This window comes from Elephantulus edwardii, unplaced genomic scaffold, assembly GCF_000299155.1.
Source record: "Elephantulus edwardii isolate Elephantulus edwardi_28Jun2011 unplaced genomic scaffold, EleEdw1.0 scaffold00206, whole genome shotgun sequence".
Lineage (NCBI taxonomy): Eukaryota > Metazoa > Chordata > Mammalia > Macroscelidea > Macroscelididae > Elephantulus > Elephantulus edwardii.
Window position 1 is genome coordinate 4,523,566 of NW_006399956.1, and position 21,316 is coordinate 4,544,881.

The 21,316-nt window shown below is 38.0% G+C and overlaps 1 pseudogene; it reads left to right on the plus strand.

Moving 5' to 3' along the window:
* LOC102869521 overlaps nucleotides 1-20,374 on the plus strand; it is a 23,581-nt pseudogene extending 3,207 nt beyond the window's left edge.
* The last annotated feature ends 942 nt before the right edge of the window (nucleotides 20,375-21,316 follow it).

Sequence of the window (21,316 nt, forward strand, 5' to 3'; positions counted from 1 at the left end):
GTGCTAATGTGAAACCTATACTTGGACCAAGAGGCAGTCATCAGAACAGAGCAAGGAAACACTGCATGGTTCAAAATTGGGAAGGGCATACCCCAGGGATGTGTCTTATCTCCATACCTTTTCAACCTGTATGCAGAACAGATCATCCAGGAGGCTGGGCTCTATGAAGAGAAATACGACATCAGAATTGGTGGAAGATCTATCAACAATCTGTGTCATGCAGATGACACAACCCTGTTTGCTGAAACTGAGGAGGACCTGAAGCGCTTGCTGCAGAGGGTCAAGGATTGCACCCTTCAATATGTATTGAGGCTCAATGTCAAGAAGACAAAGATTCTCACCACTGGACTAATTGGCAGCATCAGGATGGATGGTGAGGAGATTGAGATTGTTCACAGCTTCAGTTTTCTTGGCTCCACAGTCAACACTCTTGGCACCAGTATCCAGGAAATTAAAAGACCTATTATTATGGGAACGTCTGCTGTTAGGGACCTTTCCAAGTTCTGAAGAGCAATGGTGTTTCCTTGGAGACTAAGGTGCGTCAAATACAGGCCATGGTCTTTGCAATCACTTGTTATGCATCAGAGAGTTTGACAATGACTAAGGAGGATAGAAGGAGAATTGATGCCTTTGATCTGTGGTGCTGGAGAAGAGTGTTGAGGGTACCATGGACTGCTAGGAAAACAAACAGATTCACCCTGGAGAGGATTAAACCAGGTGGCTCATTGGAAACAAAGGTTCTGAGGCTTTGTCTAACATACTTTGGACATGTTGTAAGGAGGGACTGGTCCTTGGAGAGGGATATCATACTTGGTAGGGTGGAGGGACAGCGCAGGAGGGGAAGGCCCTTTATGAGGTGGATTGATCCAGTGACTGGGGTAATCAGGATGGGTGTGTCGGAGACAGTGAGATTGGCACAGGACAGAGCAGAGTTTAGGGCTGTTGTACATAGGGTCGCTATGAGTTGCAAGCGACTCAATGGCACATAACAAGAACAACAACAATTTCAGAAGTCAATGGCCAGTCCTTCTTCCCATCTGCTCTGTATTTTGTCTGCAAGCCCTTCTGAAATCTGCACCATGGGTGAACCCTACTGGTATTTGAAATAATGGTACCTAAGTCAAGTGTCACAGAAATACTCAAGCTACCACAGTCCAACAAACTGACTGATCAGTGTTGGATATGAAATATTTAGAAGAATGTGTTTATTTGTCATTATCAGAGTTTATTAGTCATTACCAGAGTTCAAAGAGAAAATGAAAGAGGAAGTTCTTGCTTAGGAGTTTCTGAAATTTTAATGGTGATAGAAAACTGGATAACATTAATGTTTGTATTGTATGATGAACTTAATTAATGTCACTGAATTATAGGTGTAAGGATATATAAATGGAAAATATATTTTATATGCACATGCAATGATAAAAAACAATATTAATACAAAGGTAAGGAGTGGCAAGGAACTTGGGTTTTCATAGATTCAACGTAAGGAATTTTCAGATTATAAAGGTAAAAATTTCTAAGTAGACATTAGAAATAGCTTTCCTTTGCATTTGTTCATTTTCACTAGTGTTCCCAACCCCACTTGTCATTGTTATGTATCATCAAGTCCACTGCTAGTCACGGTGACCCTTTTGACAATGGATTGGAACTTTGTCCTTTCCTATAACATCCTCATAATCTCTGATATGCTCAGATCCATTTTACCTTTCCAAACATGATGCCTTTTCTTAAGGAATGGTCCCTCCAACAACATGTCCAATATATATGAAATGAAGTTTCACCATCCTAACTTCTAAGGAGCACTCTCTTGGCACATTCTTCAAAACATACTTGTTTGTTCTTCTGGCAGTCCATATTCAGTGTTCTTCTCTAACATCACAACTCAGAAGCATCAATTCTTCTTTGGTAAATTTATCCATTGTCTAACTTTCAGGTGCATAGGAAGCAGCTGAGAATACTTTCTGGCTTGGATCAGGAGTCATTTGACATCATTACTCTTTAGCAGTTTGAAGAGGTTTCAGACAGCAGATTTTCTTAATGCAACACATCTTTTAATTTCTTGACTACTAGTACTATGGCTATTGATTGTAGATCCAATTAAAAGGAAATCATTGAAAACTTCAATCTTTTCTCCATCTATCATGATGGTACAATTGTGAGAACTTTTGTTTTCTTGATATTGATTCATGATCTGTATTGAAAGTTAAAAGTTGGGGGCTTTTTTTCCTCTTCATTAAATATTTCAAGACTTCTTCACTTTCTACAAAGAAGGCAGTGTTATGTGCATAACCAAGGTGTTGATGAGTCTTCTTCCAATCCTGATGCCACGTTCTTCTTTGTATATGCCAGCTTTTTATATTATTTGTTTAGCATACACATTGAATATCTATAAAGAAAGAATACAACCCTGATGCACACCATTCTTGATTTTAAACCATGCAGTGTTGCCTTTTTCTGTTTAGACAACTGATAGAGTTAGAATCACACATGACAGTATGCATATTTAACTTCAACTTGTAAAAACTACTGATAAAAGTGTTAGCAACTATGTGGTTGTTTCTGTTGTAGTTGTGTGCCATTGAGTCAGAACCAACTCATAGTTGACCCTCCAGCTGATTTTCAGAGACAGTTAATCACACAAGAGATTGCCTCTCTTTCTCCCACGGAGCAGCTGGTAGATTATGACCATGTGTCTTTGGAATTGTAGCACTTTTTCTTATCACTAAGCCACCAGAGCTCACCTACATATAAAGTCTATGGAACAATAATAATTCTAGTTTACTAGGCACAAATCTTGGTACAGTCACTATGAAAAGCAAATTAAAGTTGAATATGAACATAAAATGTGATTTTGTAATTGTATTATATCACATATTTCCTGGAGGGATTTTTGCATGAGTGCATGCTGACAGGAAGGACCAGTCCTTGGAGAAGGACATCATGCTTTGAAAGGTGGTGGGACAATGTAGGAGGGAGAAGACCATGAATGAGATGGTTTGACACAGTAACTATGGTTATGGATGGGGGCGGGTGTGTCTGAGATAGTAAGACTGGCTCAGGATTGCACAGACCTATTGTGAACAGGCTGGCTATGAGTCACAGGTGACTCAACAGGACATAACAACAATAACACCACAACAAACATCAAAAAACGAATAAAATTGCTCATAGCTCTGTGGTTTACGACACCTATAAACATTGATATGTGTGAGTTTTAAAAGTATTGTTGAAACAAAACCAAAAAGCAAGTAAACAAATACTTAGGTTACGACTTCATTTATAGAAAATTTAACCTGGGGGGGAAAAATATAAAAAGTAGCTATGTACATACAAAAAAACTTTCAAAATATACATACATACTTATAAATAAGGAGCATATATACCATATATAGTTTTCTGTATTATAAAAAACTTCTAGAAATCACCTTATACAAACAATTACAAAGCAATTATATTAAAAAGCCAACAACAAAACAAGAAACAGTGTGCACAGAATTCAGGGTAGTGATCATATTTAAGTTAAAGAACTTAAAAATCTCTTTGACATCAAGCAGGAACTGGTTCAAAGCTGACACTCCATACGTTTCTGAGGCTGTAAATTGTACAACAGATTGCCATCTTCCCCTCTTGGAGCAGCTAGTAGATTTGAATTCCCAAAGAAAGGCAGCCTTTTGGTTATTAGTCCTTAGAGACTACAGAAGCAGAGCTTCCCCTGAGTAGGAAAGGGAAGTAATTGGAGAAGAACCTCAGTAGCCTGCTTTTTAAGCTATGAGGTAGACAGATGGAGGTTCATTTCATTGCTATTTAAAAAAAAAATATGTGTATGTCATATATAATCAAATATGTGTACATATGTATACACCCACTCAGCCCTTAACAATATGGTTAGATACCAAAAAACTAGGTCATTACCAGAAAATAGACATTATGTAAAAATGAAGGATAAATGCATTAGACCACGAAATGGAAGATGACTACATTTTTACATGACTGCCAAATTACTAAGAATCATGGCCCAGTCAAGTTGGCACAGGACCATTAACCATTATGTTGCTGTTGTTAAGTGCTGTCGAGTTGTAGGCGACTCATAGTGACCCTATGAATGGAAGTCCTCGACAGTTGCGTGACTTTCATCCTTTCTCCATGTTCGTAGGGTTTCCCGAGGTAAGCTATTTATGGAAGTGGATACCACTCCTGTTTCCAAGCTTTAACCATTAGAACTAGTGAAATTTTTGCCTAGCACCTCACATGCATTACTATTCGAAAGAAATCACTAATACACAAAATAGCCTGCTATTAGATTCTTTACTATTGTTATAAAAGTGAGATGTTAGATAAAGAGATAGAAGGTATAATTATGTATATGTTAATTATTTCTTAACAAAAAATACAATTATGGATAAAACAAAAATAAAATTAGGGAGCCAAGAAGTCTAGAAACATTCTCTGTTATAGCAAAGTTTGTGACAGAGAAAGTATTTATGAAAGTATATGCTAAGTATTAAATGCTGTTTTTATTAAATATCATCAAGTTGCTAGTGACTCATAGCAAACCCATGTGCAACAGCTCTGAACTCTGCTCTATCTTGAACCAACATCATCATCTCTGATTCACCCACCCCAATTACCTCAATGAGTCAATCCACTGTCCAGGGTCTTCTTCTGTTGCACTGTCCCTCCACATTCCCAAACATGGTGTCCTCTCCAAGGACTTCTCCTTCCTTGCAACATGCTGAAGGTATGTCAGAAAGAGCTTCAGAATCCTTGCCTCCAAGGAACAGCTTGGTTTCACCCTCTCCAGGTTAACTTGTACTCCTAGCAGTCTATGGTATATTCAATACTCTTCTCCAGCACCACAGTTCAAAGGCATCAATTCTTCTTCTGTCATCATTAGTGATTGTCCAGCTTTCGAATGCATAGCAAATAATTGTGAAGATCATGGCTTGAATCAGGCAGGCACACCTTAGTCTCCAGACTGACATCATTACTTTCCATATTCCGGAGAAGTTCCTGACAGCAGATTTTCCCAAAGCAATTCACCTTTTGATTTCTTAGCTATTGGTACCAAGAGTGTTGATTGTGAAGCCAAGCAAACAGAAGAGGTTAACAATCTCAATCTCTTCACCATCTATCATGATGGTGCCAATCTCTCCTGTGGTGAGAATTTTTGTTTATTTAATGCTGAGCTTCAAATCATATTGAAGACTGCAGTCCTTGACCTTCTGCTGCAAATGTCTCAGGTCCTCCTCAGTTTCAGCAAGCAAAGTAGTGTCATCTGCATAACGCAGATTGTTGGTGACTCTTCCTCCAAACCTGATACCACATTCCTCCTCACAGAGCCCAGCCTCCCAGATGATCTGTTCTGCATATAAATTGAAATGGTATGGAGATAGGGTACATCCCTGTTTACGGAGTACTAACTATGAAGTCTATTTAACGTATCTTCTTCTACCTCTATCCCTAAGAATTGGTGATATCTCTCAATTTCGATCACAATTTTGCAAAGTTCATACGTCATCTTCACTGCCCATGGTCACTTAGACTCTCTTGCCTCTGTCTACTTCCTTCTCACCACTAGCTCTTGTGCCAGAGACATAATGATTTTAGACTCGGACTCTGGGCGTATTTTGTTTGGCTTAATGCTATTTTAAAAGTCTTTGACCGTAATTAAAACCTCAGAAGATCTCACATAAAAATCATGACATCTAGTTTCTCTTAAAAAATAGAAGGGTGCAACAATGAATGAATGGAATCCCAAAATCTCTGTAGATGTTCATTGAAATGAAAAATAAACAACCTAAATTAAAAAAAAAAATAGAACTGACAGCACTGAACTCACCATCCTTATTGCCAGAAACCAGTTGGAATTAGGTCTCAGGGCCCCTCTTTGGTACGCTTTCCCTAGTGTTTATGGTCCTATTGTTTCCCAAGAGCTGTGTGTCAATTACCTTTCATAATCTCTCTTTCATTATATATTTTTTAATATTTGTACAATTATTTTCCAAGATATTTGACAAAATGAGAAACAGCAGGAAGTGTTGTTGCTGGGTAATTGTTCTTATACTGCATTCTTTTCACTTCTGTCACATGCCTTGCCCAGTAAGCATGTCCATTGCCCATCTCTGTTCCTTGTCTTTATTACATCATATCAGAGGGAGCTCTTTTTCTTCCACCACATAAATGTTGACAATCAATAGTGTTGCTTTTCCTTTTGACATCAGAAGGAGCTTTGGAGATTGTCTCAATTCATTCTGCTGCAGGAGACCTAATTTTATTGCCTAAACCTCTTAGGAGGCCCAAGAAGGCAAGATTGTCCCAACCTGGGGTGTGCCTGCACTCTCCAAGTCAGAGAGCTTGGAAATCAACACCTCAATCTATTTTCTTTTCCTTTCCTTGACTTTCCCCTATTTTCTCCGCCCTGTGTTCTCTTCTTGGCAGGAAACTCAAGCCTTAGAATTCTAAGTCTATTCATAAATGCACTTCTTTCAGTTACTATGGCAATGTGGAAGGAATCTGTCACGGCCAAACAGGATCACAAAAGGATCACTTTTATTTTTGTTCTCAGTGTTTCCATCAACAAACAAATAAATAAAATGCTACAGCTAGCCAGAGTCACATTTGTTTCTTGGGAAAGAGTTCCCAAGGATTGGCTCCATGTCTTTATTTTTCAGTTAATTTTTCCTCTAAAATTCCTAATTTTATGCAGTTTTATTTTTGTTTCATTAGAAAAGGCCAAAGTGAATGGCATTATCTGAATCCTGAAGGTATTTTGCCCTTACCATTTGGTATTATAAATATAGCATAAGAGTCACAGTTACTTTTTTTTAAAGAGGCAATATGGTTTCCCAAGATTATGCAGTCAGATTTCATTTAATGCAAACACAGGCTGCAAATTCTTACCTCTGTCAGCTAGGGATAACTACTAAACAGAGCTGCTGTTTTATCTGGAACCTTTACTTTCAGTTTTCACCTTTGATAATTGACAATGAAATAATTCAAATGTCTTTTTTTAAAAAGCCCAACAAGACAGTCATCTGTCCTCTCCTTAGGGTAGGTATGACAAGCTAAGTTGACATCAAGATTAGTAATGAGAACTTAGTCCTGCCCATCAGTGCTACTTGCATGAACTTGGTGCAGCAACAGTACATTTATTCTCAACAACCAGCCTGTTGAATTCCATAGCAGTTTCCAAGGTAATGATATAGACTTGGTCTTTTCTTTGAACTTTAGAAACTGCTCCACAAAAGAGAGGGAGTCCTTTGAACCCAGTGGGGGAAGATCCCCTCATTATCAGGAAGAGATTCCTTTGTAAATGGATCCAAATTCCTCCTGGTTTTTGTTTTTTTCTTTTTTTTTTCTCTTCAAACATTATTGGAGAGCACTAATCTATACTTTCTGTGAGAGTAGGGTAACACTTTTTTTTTTTTTTTAATTTTGTGTACGTGTACCGTCAAATCAGATCTGACTGGTACAGGAGGATATTGCGCCTCCTTCTCCGGCAGACCGTCTGGTGGATTCGAACCGGAGAGTAGGGTAACACTTAAATGTGCCAGTCCACATTTCCAGATAGTAGTTTTCATTTGGAATTCCACTGACAACTGAATGGCTTGGCTGCCTTATGTTTACAGGTGAAGAAAGGAGGACAGTATTTAATTAATATTTTTGGATCTCCTAGTAGAGTCCCTGAGTAGTACAGTTGTGTTGGCTATTTGAACTTATCTGTTGTTGTTGTTGTTGTTGTTGTTGTTATGTGCTATTGAGTCACTTGCGACTCATAACGACCCCTATGTACAACAGCCCTAAACTCTGCTCTGTCCTGTGTCAATCGCACTGCCTCTGACACACCCATCCCGATTACCCAAGTCACTGAATCAATCCACCTCATAGAGGGCCTTCGCCTCCTGCACCTGCCCTTCATCCTCCCAAGCATGATATCCTTTCCCAAGGACCGGTGCCTCCTTACAACATGATCAAAATATGTCAGACGAAGCCGCAGAATCCTTATCTCCAAGGAGCTGCTTGGTTTAACCCTCTCCAGGATGAATCTGTTTTCTTAGGAGTCCATGGCACCCTCAACACTCTTATCCAGCACCACAGCTCAAAGGCATCAATTCTCCTTCTATCCTCCCTAGACATTGTCCAACTCTCTGATGCCTAACAAGTGATTGCAAAGACCATGGCCTGTATCAGACACACCTTAGTCTCCAGAGAGACACTATTGCTCTTCAGTACTTTGGAGAGGTCCCTAATAGCAGACTTTCCCATCACAATATGTATTTTAATTTATACCTAAAAATGAAGAGGCCTGGTGATCTAGTTCTGAAAAATAAGCCTTTGGAAACTGTCGAGTATAGTTCTACTCTCTGTCTATGGTGTTACTATGAGTCAGCACCAACTCAAAATCAACTCAGTTGTTTTTTAAAAATTTTGATTCCCTTTGTTTGGGTCATGATAATGTGTTTTCAGCAACTCCACATGCCAATACAGGGACATTATAGCAAAGAAAGGGAGTTCTGGTGCCCTAGTGGGTAAGAAATTGTGCTGCCAATTCAAAGACAGGCAGTGTGATTCCACCAGCTTCTCTGTGAGAGAAAGATGAGCAACCTCCTATCATGGGATTTGCAGCCAACTGAAAATCTGCTGGAGTGTCAGTTATGAGTCAGTTTTTACACCATCTCAATTATATTGATGTCATTGAGTTCTTATCCCATTGCGTAGTGGTGTAGTTTTTTTGGGAGTTGCGCTGTTAACAAAAAGGCTACACTTATATGTAAGTTCAAATCGACCAGAAGTTCTGTGGGAAAAGAGTAGAAAATGTCCTTCTGGGTGACTTACAGCTCTGAAGACCTACTAAATTGGTTCCAACTCCATGGCTATGAGTGACTAAGCATCACCTATACCTTTGGACATGTTCTCTCATTTCAATAAAGCGCAATTTTCTCATCTGCAAAAGAGAAATAAAAAATCGTACTTATATTACAAGATGATTGCCAGAATTAGGTTTGAAATTTATAACATATAAATACATAAAGCATTCAGCACTGTGCTTTCTGAGCTTATAAAAATCAGCAATTGTTATAATTGTTTTTGTTATTGTGTGTTTCAATAGGGTAAGGCATACACCTATCTACACATACATATAGAACACATATACTTCTCACAGTGTGTCTGAGTGTATCTGCAGAAGTGGAAAGTTGTTAATTTCCTCCACCATATATGATGTTTAAAAATGTTTTATGTAATTTAGAATGTCTTTTTTCTTCACACCTTTAGGCAGGAGGCAGTATGCTTATTTTATAGGCTAGTATAGTGTAAAAGTAGTCACCTAAATAAATATAGAAATAAGAGTGAAAATTTTCACCACTTCTATTCAATATTGTATTAGAATTTGTATTAGACAAGAAAGGAAATAAAAGGCATCCAGATCAGCAAAGAGATATATGTGGATGATATGATTGTGTACACAGAAAATCCCAAGGACTCAACAGAAAACTTGCTAGAGCTAGTAGACCAATTCAGTAGAGTGGCAGGATATAAGAGCAATATCCAAAATTCATTGGGATTCCTCTGTAGTAACAAAGAGAACTCAGAGAAGGAAACCAAGAAAAAGCAATACCATTTACAATAGCCAATCACAAAATCAGATACTTTGAAGTGGACCTAAATAGAGACACAAACAACCTGTACAAAGAAAACTACAGGACATTTCTGTGATACACAATAAAAGATCTAAACACATGAAAAAATGTGCCCTGTTCAAGGATAAGAAGAGACTCAATATTGTGAAAATGACAATCCTACCAAAAGCAATCTACATGTTCAAAGCAATCCAGTACATATACCTAATTCATTTTTCAAGGAGGTCAAAAAGGATATTTTCAAGTTTATTTGGAGACGAAAGAGCCCAAAAATAAGCAGAGATCTGCTTTTAAAAAAAAGTAAAGAATAAAGTAAGAGGCATAGCACTTGCTGACCTCAAAACCTACTATATGTCAAAAGTAACCAAAACAGCATGGTAATGATACAATGACAGGCACATGGACCAATGGAACAGGATTGAGAACCAAGAAATGGACTCATGTATCTGTGGTCACCTGGACCATTTTATTTTGACAAGGAAATAAAACCTATCAAATGGGAAAATGATAATCTCTTCAACAAACAGTGCTGGCAAAACTGGACTGCAACCTACAGAAAGCTGAAACAAGATCTGCATCTCACATCATACACAAAAGTCAAATCAAGGTGGACCTGGGAGTAAAGCCTAAAACTATAAAGTTCATAAGAGACAAACTGGGATCAAGCTTAGATGGCTTAGTCTATGATGTAAAGAGACTGCCAAATAGAGCCAGAAATACACAATCTGGAGAGGATGGGACTTTCTAAAGATTAAATCCCTGTGCTTGACAAAACCATTTTCTAACAGAGTGAAAAGAAAATCTACTGACTAAGAAAAAATTATTTGGCAATACCATTTCAGACAAGAGTATCATAGCAAAAGTTTATAGAACCCTACAGGGCCTCCACAAGAAAAAGAATGATAACCCAATTACAAAATGGACAAAAGACATGGAAAGAATTTTCACAGAGGAATATATTCAGATGGTCAACAGACACATGAAGAAATGCTCAAAATCTCTGGCAATAAGAGAGATGCAAATCAAAACTATAATGAGATACCATCTCACTCCAGTAGCAGTGGTAAAGTTTAACAGGGAAGCAAGTAATAAATTCTGGAGAGAATGTGACAAAATAGGAACTCTTATACACTGTTGGTGCTGTAAAATGGTACAACCACTCTGGAAGACAGTTTGGCATTTCCTCAGAAAGCTTAACATAGAAATTCCATATGACTAAGCTATTACACTGCTTGAAATACACACTAAGAAAATTAGAACTGAGGCACATACGGAGACTTGTATACCAATGTTCATAGCAGCATTATTCACCATCACAAGAACATGGAAACAGCCCAAATGTCCAACTACAATTGATTGGATTGGGACATTATGGTATATTCACACAATGGAATGCTACACAGCAAACAGGACTGGAGAGCATTATGCTAAGTGAACTAACTCAGACCCATAAGAACAAATACTGTATAAGACCATTGTGGTAGAATGTGTATGAGGATCCACTGAGAGAAGGGGGAGGAGGAGCAGAGGGGTGAGGATGGGCAGGGGGTGAGGTTAATCATAGGGTCGCACAATTTAATGGGTGGAGGGAGGTATGAGTAAAAAAAAATGGAAAAGATCTAGTGTGAAAAAACAATGTATACGAACTTTGTAAGTAAACTAGTATAAAATAAAAATTTTATCTCAATAAAAAAAGATGTAATTAAGAATAAAAATATTTCTGGCATAAGAGTTTTTAGCGTAAATACTGATATTCCATATTACTGCAAATTCACAAGCTGAATAACCAGTCTACCCTTCACTGATGGCACAGTTGTAATCTGATACCTCTTTAAAATATTGTTGTTATATTCCATCGAGTCACCTGTGACCCATAGTAACCCTATGTACAGCAGCTCTGAACCCTGCCCTGCCCTGAGTCAGTCTAACTAATTCCGACCCCATCGTCCCATTTACTGTATCAATCTATCTCATCCAGGGTCTTCCTCTCCTGTGCTGTCTCTCCTCCCTTCCAAGCATGATGTCCTTCTGCAAGGATTGGTCTCTCCTAGCCATGTACCCAAAATATGATATGGAGTTTCAAAATCCTAGCCTCCAAGAAGAAACTCGATTTCACTCTCTCCAAGAAAAACCAATTTTTTTTCCTGCCAGTCCATGGTATGTTCAAGACTCTTCTCTAGCACCACAATTCAAAGGCATTGATTCTTCCTCTGTCATCCTTAGTCATTGTCCAACTATCTGAATCATGACAAGTGATTGTGAAGACCAGAGCCTGGATTAGGCACACCTTAGTCTCTAGACTGACATTGTTCCTTCTCAATACTCTGGAGAGGTTCCTGGCAGCAGACTTTCCTTTCAACTCATCTTGCTCTGTGTCACTGCTTCCTAGTCTAGGTATAGGTTTCTCATGAGCACAATCAAGTGTTCTGGGATTCCCATTCTTCTCAAGTTTGGCCACAGTTTGTTGTGACCCACACAGTCGAATGTCTTTGCATAGTCAATAAAACACAGATAGACATTCCTGTGGTACTTTGTTCTTTCAGCCAAGATCCACTGATATTGGCAATGATGTCCCTAGTGCCACAGCCTCTTCTAAGCCCAGCTTGTATTTTTTTTTCTTTTTTACAATCTTCAGGAAGATTTTGCTTGCATGTGATAATAGTTGCATTGTTTGATAATTTCCACTCTCTGTTGGATCCCACCCCTTTAAAAAAAATGGAATAAATATAGATCTTTTCCAGTCAATTGGCCCAGTAGCTGTCCTTCAGGTTTCTTGGCATAGCTAGGTAAGCACATCCAGGGATGCAATCTGTTTGTGGAAATATGCCAATTGTTATTCTATCCACTCCTGAGGCTTTATTTTATGGTTTAAAATAAGGAAAAGAATTTGTCATGGATATGTCCTTTCTCCATATCTTTTCAATCTATACACAGGGAGGCTAGACTTTACGAAGAAGCATGTGGCATCAGGATTGCAAGAAGACTCATAAGCAATCCTTGTTATGCAGATAACACAACCTTGCTTGTCTAATCAGAAGGTCAAGGACTACAGTCTTCAATATGAATTGTATCTCAACATTCAGAGAACAAAGATTTTTACCACCTGGCCAATTGACAGCATAGATATATGGAGAAGGGATTGAGGTGGTTAACATTTTTATCTTGCTTGACTCCAAAATTAACACTCTTGGTACCAGCAGTCCAGAAATAAAAAGACAAGTAGTTTTGGGAGAGTCTGCTTTCAGGGACCTCTCCAGAAATACTGAAGAGCAACGGTGTCAGTCTTGAGTGTACCTGATCCAGTCCATGCTCTTTTTCAATTACTTGCTATGTATTTGAGAGCTGGACAATGGCTAAGAATGACAGAATAATCAACATCTCTGAATTATGATGCTGGAGAAGAATACTGAATATACAATGGACTAGCAAGAGTATGAATAAGTCTGCCTGAAGTGGATAAAACCAAGTTGCCCTGTGGAGGCAAGGATTTAGAAGTTCCATCTCACATATTTTGGGCATGTTGTCAGGAGTCCTTGGAGAAGAACTTGGAAGGGTGGAGGATCAGTGCAGGAGAGAAAGACGCTGGATGAGATGGATTGACACTGTGGCAATGACAGGTGTCTCCGAGACAATGAGATTGGCTCAAGACAGGGCAGGATTCAGAGCTTTGTTCTTAGGATCACTATGAGTTGTAGTCAACTTGACATAACAACAACAATAATGTAACCAACTCTTTATTCATCTATTCTTTTATTTAGTCACTGTGTATTAACTGTATTGATTCTATGCTAGGGGCTATGATGTTTACTCTAGTGATCTCTAGTGGCCTACTATAGGGAACAGAAAGATAAATTCCCATTCTTTTTCTCAGGAAACACCAGTGGAACATACTAATTCTCTCTCTCTCTCTCTCTCTCTCTCTCTCTCTCTCTCTCTCTCTCTCTCTCTCTCGTCTTTGTCTCCCTTTCTCTCTTTCATTAGGTTGGAACTACTCCTAGATAACCACCTCTTGGGTTTCTGACTCTGGAAAATGCTTATCTTTCTCCCAAGGAGTGGCTGGTAGGTTCTAACTGCCAGACAGGTATGGCCTTCAGATTATCAGTGCAACTCCCTATAGACTGTACCACCAGAGCTCCTCTGAAATATGCATACCAATAGTACCCACATAGAAAATAACAAGCCCCTGGAATAAAGATAAAACAAGTGCTACAAGAATTAGTGTGTGGAAATATTAATTATGCCTTATGACTCAAGTGATTTTCTATCCAGGAAATAATTTTGGATAAGCAACTCTAAGTGCTAACTTTAATTATCTCATAATTTAATGGTTAGGTATAAGTATAATTTAAGCACAGAAAAGGTATGAAGAAATCTATAAAAAGCCACTGGTCATAAAGTAATAGATACCTAATCAGTATGCCCAAGGTTTGTGTAGTATAAAAACATGATTAAGAGAAATATTTTCTTCAGAAAATTTAACCTTGAGCTTTCTTCTCATATTAAATAAAGGACAAAAATAGTGGGAAGTTTGACATTGATGTGAATTTTTAATAAAAATGTGAAACAATTTGAGTCAGTAATATTCACTCCTTAGATAATTCTAGCTTAATATGGCCAAGGTGAGTTTTTCTTTCAGAAGTAATTATAAGGCTCACCTTGTTGTTGTTGTTGTTATGTGCCATCGAGTCGTTTTCGACTCATAGCGACCCTATGCACAACAGCCCTAAATCCTGCTCTATCCTGCGCCAACCGCACTGCCTCTGACACACCCATCCCGATTACCCCAGTCACCGAATCAATCCATCTCATAGAGGGTCTTCCCCTCCTGCGCTGTCCCTCCACCCTCCCAAGCATGATGTCCCTCTCCAAGGACCCGTCCCTCCTGGCAACATGTCCAAAGTATGTCAGACGAAGCCCCAGAATCCTTGCCTCCAAGGAGTAGCTTGGTTTAATCCTCTCCAAGATGAAGCTGTTTGTTTTCCTGGCAGTCCATAGTACATTCAGTACTCTTCTCCAGCACCACAGCTCAAAAGCATCCACTCTCCTTCTGTCCTCCCTAGTCATTGTCCAACTCTCTGATGCATAACAAGCGATTGCAAATACCATGGCCTGTATCAGGCGCACCTTAGTCTCCATAGAGACACCATTGTTCCTGAGTACTTTAGAGAGGTCCCTAACAGCAGACTTTCCCATCGCGATACGCTTTTTGATTTCCTGACTGCTGGTTAGCATGGAAAATCTGTAGCGAGTCTCTTCAAGTCAAATAAACCAAAGCCAGCACTACTGTCTTCAGGCCTTTCTGACTCAGGACAATGGGTTTTTCTAAGGTTGTAGGTCTTAACAGGAAAAGACTACTTCATCTTTCTTCCACATGGAGCAACTGGTGGATTTGAACAGCTGACCTTTCATGTAGCACCCTGACATGTAAGGTGTGATTTCACTAGGGCTCTTTTAAGCCAGATAGGAGGCTACAAATGAGACATAACCAAACACTGGTTTGTTTCTATGCTTCTAGTTTGTTTGGTTTGTTTTGGGATTCCTCCCCCCCGCCCCCCAAATGGAGAGTTTTATTCCAATTCACCATGGGCATAATAACCAATAATATGTTCTAGAAATGTCAATGTATAAAGATATTGCCTTAAAAGAGTAATACAGAAGTGCAGGTGGAAATACCAATATTTTGGTATACACAGACACATGCACATGGAAATTATGGGTTTACGTTAATATTTTCATTTTCTTCATCTACCTTTATTTTCCAAACCATTTCCTACAATTATATAAAATTTGAGATGGAAAATTCTAATATGGCTTAGGGCTTCCATATTTTGGGGGAAAAGTCCGACTCCAAGACAGAAAAGAACTCAAGATAGCCACTATGGACAGCAGACTTTGGGTGGATAGTGGATCCTTTAAAGAGCCTGTATCAGTCAGACCTTCAATGCACTTAGTTGATGATCTTTAAGACTCTACTACCCCACCACCCCGTTTGCCCCACTACCGCTTTCACCACTACCACAGCTAGAGCCTTGGAACAGTGGTTATTAGTGCTCAAATACTGGACTGAGAGACATAACTCATTCTTAAAACAAATAATGTACACAGTCTTTGATAGAGACAAAGGATGTAATTATTTCCTCAGAAAATACAGAAACAGTGTGATGTGGAATAGAATATTTTCACTCCTTTTGTGAAGCTTTGGAAACAACAGTGAAACAACTCATAGTGTATATTTTAATGAAAGGTCTTTTGTCTAATTTATGTACATCACTTTCCTACAGATCTATGGAATTTAGGTTACATTTGTATAATTCCATAATGGGATTTTGATTACTTAAGCGCCACCTGTTCTTTATAAATGCTGTGACTGACATCAAGTTTTCCTCCATATGGTGATGACATTTTTGATTACTATTTGTCTTCTTACATTTTAATAGTGATTTGAGTTAAAATAATTTCAAAGTCTGTTCCCCAATAGCTTCATACAACAGGAACAATAGTGTTTATCAATTTTCGCTTTCTGCATTTTGAGTTCAAATATTTTTTAAAAAGCTTAAACTAGCTACTGAATGCAGCTTTAGAGGGCTAAATGAATAATTTTTCAGTTGGGAGCTAAAATCAAGAATAGAATCAATATGGGCATCTCTGTAATTGAAAACCAGTGGGTAATAATTCTGTACTGAAAACAAGATAATAAGAATAAAGATGGGTTATTGGTGGAAGAAAGATAAGATTAAAGATGTGATCTCAATTAAATATCAACTATTATTAACATTGAAATAAAATTTCCACTTCTAATTTGTCATATATTTTTCCCTTTTGGAGTATAATTAGGATGATACACAAAAATAATTCAAGTAAATCATTATAGAATCAATTTCATTTTTCTTTCATGTTCATTTAATACTCACAGAATGGTTAAAACCCAAATATTTTGCTAAGTGTAAATCACTTCATTTCTTAGTCAGGATGTACTCCTCTGCTTTCATAACGTATTAGTTGCTGTGTGTGTGAATTTGGAATATAATAAAAAGGGCCAAAGCAATGCCTATGACACTGAGATGCGCAGTAGAAGAAAAAGTCGATTTTTCTTACCTTTATTCCTAATAATTATTTTTAGAGTATTAGTTAAATGCCTACATTTTTGCCTAGTAAAATAAAACCAAACAAACAACAATAAAACAAAACTTAATAAAACAAATGGTCATTTGCCTCCTTAATGGTGGTATAAATTTTTTCTTTATTTTTTTCCCAATGCCTTCAGTGAAGCTTCAGACATCTTTCTTTGTTACCATTGGTGCCTGTTCATAATTCCCTGAAATTTTTCAGCATCAGTTAATTCTTTGGTACAGTGACTCTGTGTATTCCCTCAAAGTTATTTACGTGCCTCTGGATCATTGGATATATTGCCCACAGCCTCTTTCAATATTGCACCTCAAGGCTTAAATTTGTTTTTTCAGTTCTCGCAGCTTGAGAAATTCAGAACAAGTTCTTCCCTTTTTGTTCTCCAATTCTAGCGCTTTGTCATTCCATTAAAATAGTCTTTGTCTTCTTGAGATGCACTGTGAAATCTTCTGTTCAGCTCTTTTATATCAGCATATTTCCCCTTTATTTTAGCTTCTTGATGTTCCAGTGCAATTTTCAGTCTCTTCTGACATCCAGTTCGGTTTCTCCTCCTTATAATGACCATTTGCTCTCTTTTTTTTATTTTAATAATTTTAATGAACATAAACAGGGATTTTGGATTTCCATTCATTCATTGCTGCACTTCTCTCCCCACCCAGCCCTCCCGCCCTCCCCTCAGTTTGCTCCTCTCTTTGAAAAGTAAAAGAAAAACTCCCTTGCTGGTACACAATCCACCCCCCCCCCACACCCCTCCCCCTGCCCCAGGTACATTCCACTATGCAACCTTAATTGTGGAGTCTTGTGATAACCATAATACCCTACCACACGTCTGTTTTAAATTATTCTCTCCCTCATCTGTTTCAGTGCAGTGTACACAATTTATCCAGTTTTTCTCAATAACCTTTTGCTCTCTTTCTTCATGGATGATATCCTTGATAACATCCTACAGCTCATCAAGTCTGCAATCATTGGTTTCACTGCTTCAAATCTATTCTTAAGATGATTTTTAAATTCAAGTGGAGTAGTCTCAAGATCATATTTTTACTCTTGTGGACTGTTTTAATTTACCTTGGCCTCATTTGAACTTGCCATGAGTAATTGATGATCTGTTCCATAGTCTGCCCCTGGCCTAGTTTTAACTGCCAATATTGAACTTCTCTGACTATTCTTATCACAGATGTAGTCACTCTGATTCCTAAGCAGTCCATCAAGAGAGGTCTATATGTAGTCACTGTGTTTTTTAAAAAAGGTATTTGCAATGAATGAATCATTGAACACACAAAATGTGATCATTCTATTTCTAGCCTCGTTTCCCTCAGGAAAAACACATCATACTTGAGAAGGCAGAGGGTTGACAAAGGAGAGGAAGACCTTCAGCCAGGTAGATTGACACGGTAACTGCTGCAACGGTCTCTAGTGCATGAGGAAGTATTAGGATGGCACAGGATAGAACAGGGTTCAGATATGTTGTTTATTAGGTTGCGATGGATAATACTAGACTTGACAGCAGTACCAACAATGACAACAAACTTTTTCCTAATTTTTCTTACTTAGAAAATTTCCTAATTAACTTCTGTTTACTTAAATTTTGAGGCTGCTATTCTTTTTAAAAATTAAAATTTAATTGTGATTTTAATGAACATTTAGAGAAGTTAGATTTTCATGCATTGTTGCACATTGTACCCCCTCACTCTCCCCTCTCCCTCTCCCAGTTTACTTTTTTTTTAAAATATTTATCAATTGTTGAACAAATATCTACCCTCTGCCCCATTCCTCTTTCCAGTGATAGATCTCTTACTCTGGGCTGTTGTCATACATATGATGCAAACAGATGGAGCAGAGACTGCTTTTCCTTTTTCCATTTTACTTTGAGGTAACCCATTAACTTCTTGTTTCTTCTATTTTCTACATTGATTCTTCTAAACTCTAAATTATCATTTTGTGGATGTGGGGTTTTTAAAGTATTTGGATAGGAATTTTTGCCTTTTTAAAAGTTTTTTTTTGAAGTAGGGTACATTTTTGGCAATTCAAATTTACCAGTAGGAGAAAAACGGGTCATCTCTTCCCATGTGACTTACAGCCTTAGAAACTCAGTGGAGTGTCAGCTATGCATTGGTTCCAACTTAGCAGCAATGAGAGAGAGCAGATAAGTAACTACTTGTTGCTGTCAAGTCAACAAGAAGTTGTTGTTGTTGTTGTTATAGGCCATCAAGTCGTTTGCGACTCATAGTGACCCTATGTACAAGAGCTCTAAACGCTGTTCAATCCTGTGCCAACCTCACCATCTCAAAAGCACTTATTCCCACCACTCCAGTCACAGAATCGATCCATCCCATTGAAGGTCTTCCTCTCCTTCGCCACCCCTCCGCTCTGCCAAACATGATGTCCCTTCTCCAAGGACCAGTCCCTCCTTGCAACATGCCCCAAATATGTCAGATAAAGTTTCAGAATCCTTGACTCCAAGGAGCATGCTGGAATCACCTTCTCCAGGACAAACCTGTTTCTTCTCCTAGCAGTCCATGGTATATTCAACACTCTTCTCCAGCACCACAGCTCAAAGGTATCAATTCTCTTTCTATCAACCCTATTCACTGTCCAGTGCTCTGATGCATAGCACATAATTGCGAAGAATATAGACCTGACCAGGTGCACCTTAGTCTCCAGCCTGATGTCATTACTCTTCGGTACTCTTGAGAGGTCCCTCACAGCTGAATTTCCCAATGCAATTTGTCTCTTGATTTCCTAGCTGCTGTTACCAAGAGTGTTGATTGTGGAGCCAAGCAAACTAAAACTGTTAACTATCTCAATCTTTTCACCATCCATCCTGATGCTGCCAATTGGCCCAGTGGTGAGAATCTTTGTCTTCTTGATGTTGAGCTTCAATCCATGAAGGAGGCTGCAGTCCTTGACCTTCTGCAGCAAGCGCTTCAGGTCCTCCTCAGTTTCAGCAAGCATCTGCATAACGCAGGTTGTTGATGACTCTTCTACCCATAGCCCCTCTATAGGACCAAGTAGAAACTAGAGTTTCTAAGGTTGTAGAAATTTACAAAAACATATGAGCTCATAATTCTGCCACAGATTGGCTGATAGACTCAAATAACTGACCTTGGGGTTAGCAGCGAAGCAATTAATCACTGAAACAAAATGAACTTAACATTCACTGGAGCCTAAAATATTCTCCAAAGTTATAATAGTCTCCATGGATTGTATTGTTGACACATAAATTGTATAAATTAGATAATCTGTAGATTTTAGTCTGTTTTTTAAAAATGCTCATATTTTCTACACATGAAACATTTATAACTTCTTGCTATAAAATCTTCAAGAGAGATCATCTGACAAAAATTTTACTTCATCAATAATTTGTCTTGTTTGGGGCGATTAAAAAGAGCCTTGGTTGCATAATGGCTTATGTGTTAGACTCTTAATTGAAAGGTCTTAAGCCCATCAGCACTTCTGCAAAAGAAAAAGGAAATAGTGTTCTACATTAAGATTTATAGCCTTAAAAAGCCAATGGAGGGTCTTTTTCAGTTGAGATAGATTTTAGGCAATAGGTTTTGATTTGAATTTGTTTGTTTGTTTGTTTTAAGGTGGTCAAAGGAAGCAGTTGAACACAGTAAAAATGACCATTTTTGAAAATACCTTTTCTAGCCACAAGTTTGAAATCAGAGTCCTTGCTCTAACCAGTATTATGTGCAACCATAACGCTTTATACATATGTTCCAGCCTAAAATTGCAGCAGCAATACAAAAAGAGAAAGATGTGCTTCTATAGCACGTAGCTAGCCCAGAGTAGAAAGATACTTCTATAAATGACAAAGAATGGTTCAAGCCGGTATCCGACATCACACTGATGGGGTCAGGGATGAGAAAAGCATCCCCACTAAGATTAAGAGTGAATGACAAGTATATTTGCTAACTTCACTCTCAAACTCATTCTCAAAGTTTTAAACAAAAGAGAACAGAACAGAAATTAGGGGGAAAGCTACTGGAAAGGAAAAGAAATAATAATCATTACTTGCAACATATGTAATTGTAAAAGAAGAAGAAAAATGTAACAATATACTATCTCAACTAATAAAATAATTTAGAAATATGACTTTATAAGAAATACATGCAAAAGCAATACCTGTATGAAATATAAGCAATAACTATGTAGGGTAAACACTCTTAAATCCATTTACTAATAGCAATAATCTTATAAAATCCCTGTTACAAATGTTTATGTGGGATTTAGTGAAGAAAACAGAAACATCTTACCAAGGTACATAAAAGATTTGATTATATAAAAACTGTGCCACGTGTCTAGGTAGGAAAACAAAATCTATCAGGAAATTATTATTTGTTGCTTAATTTGTAGAGAACATGAAATGATAATACTATTAATAAGGTTTGTTTGGATTTGACAATTATTGGAAATATCATATGAAAAAATAGGTTTTGAGAAGCTGTAAATCCCACTAGAGGAGATTGTCCATTTGCCTCCCACAGAGCAACAGGTAGACTTGAACCATTCACTTTTGGCTTGGCAGCTCAATTCCCTACCCATCAGGC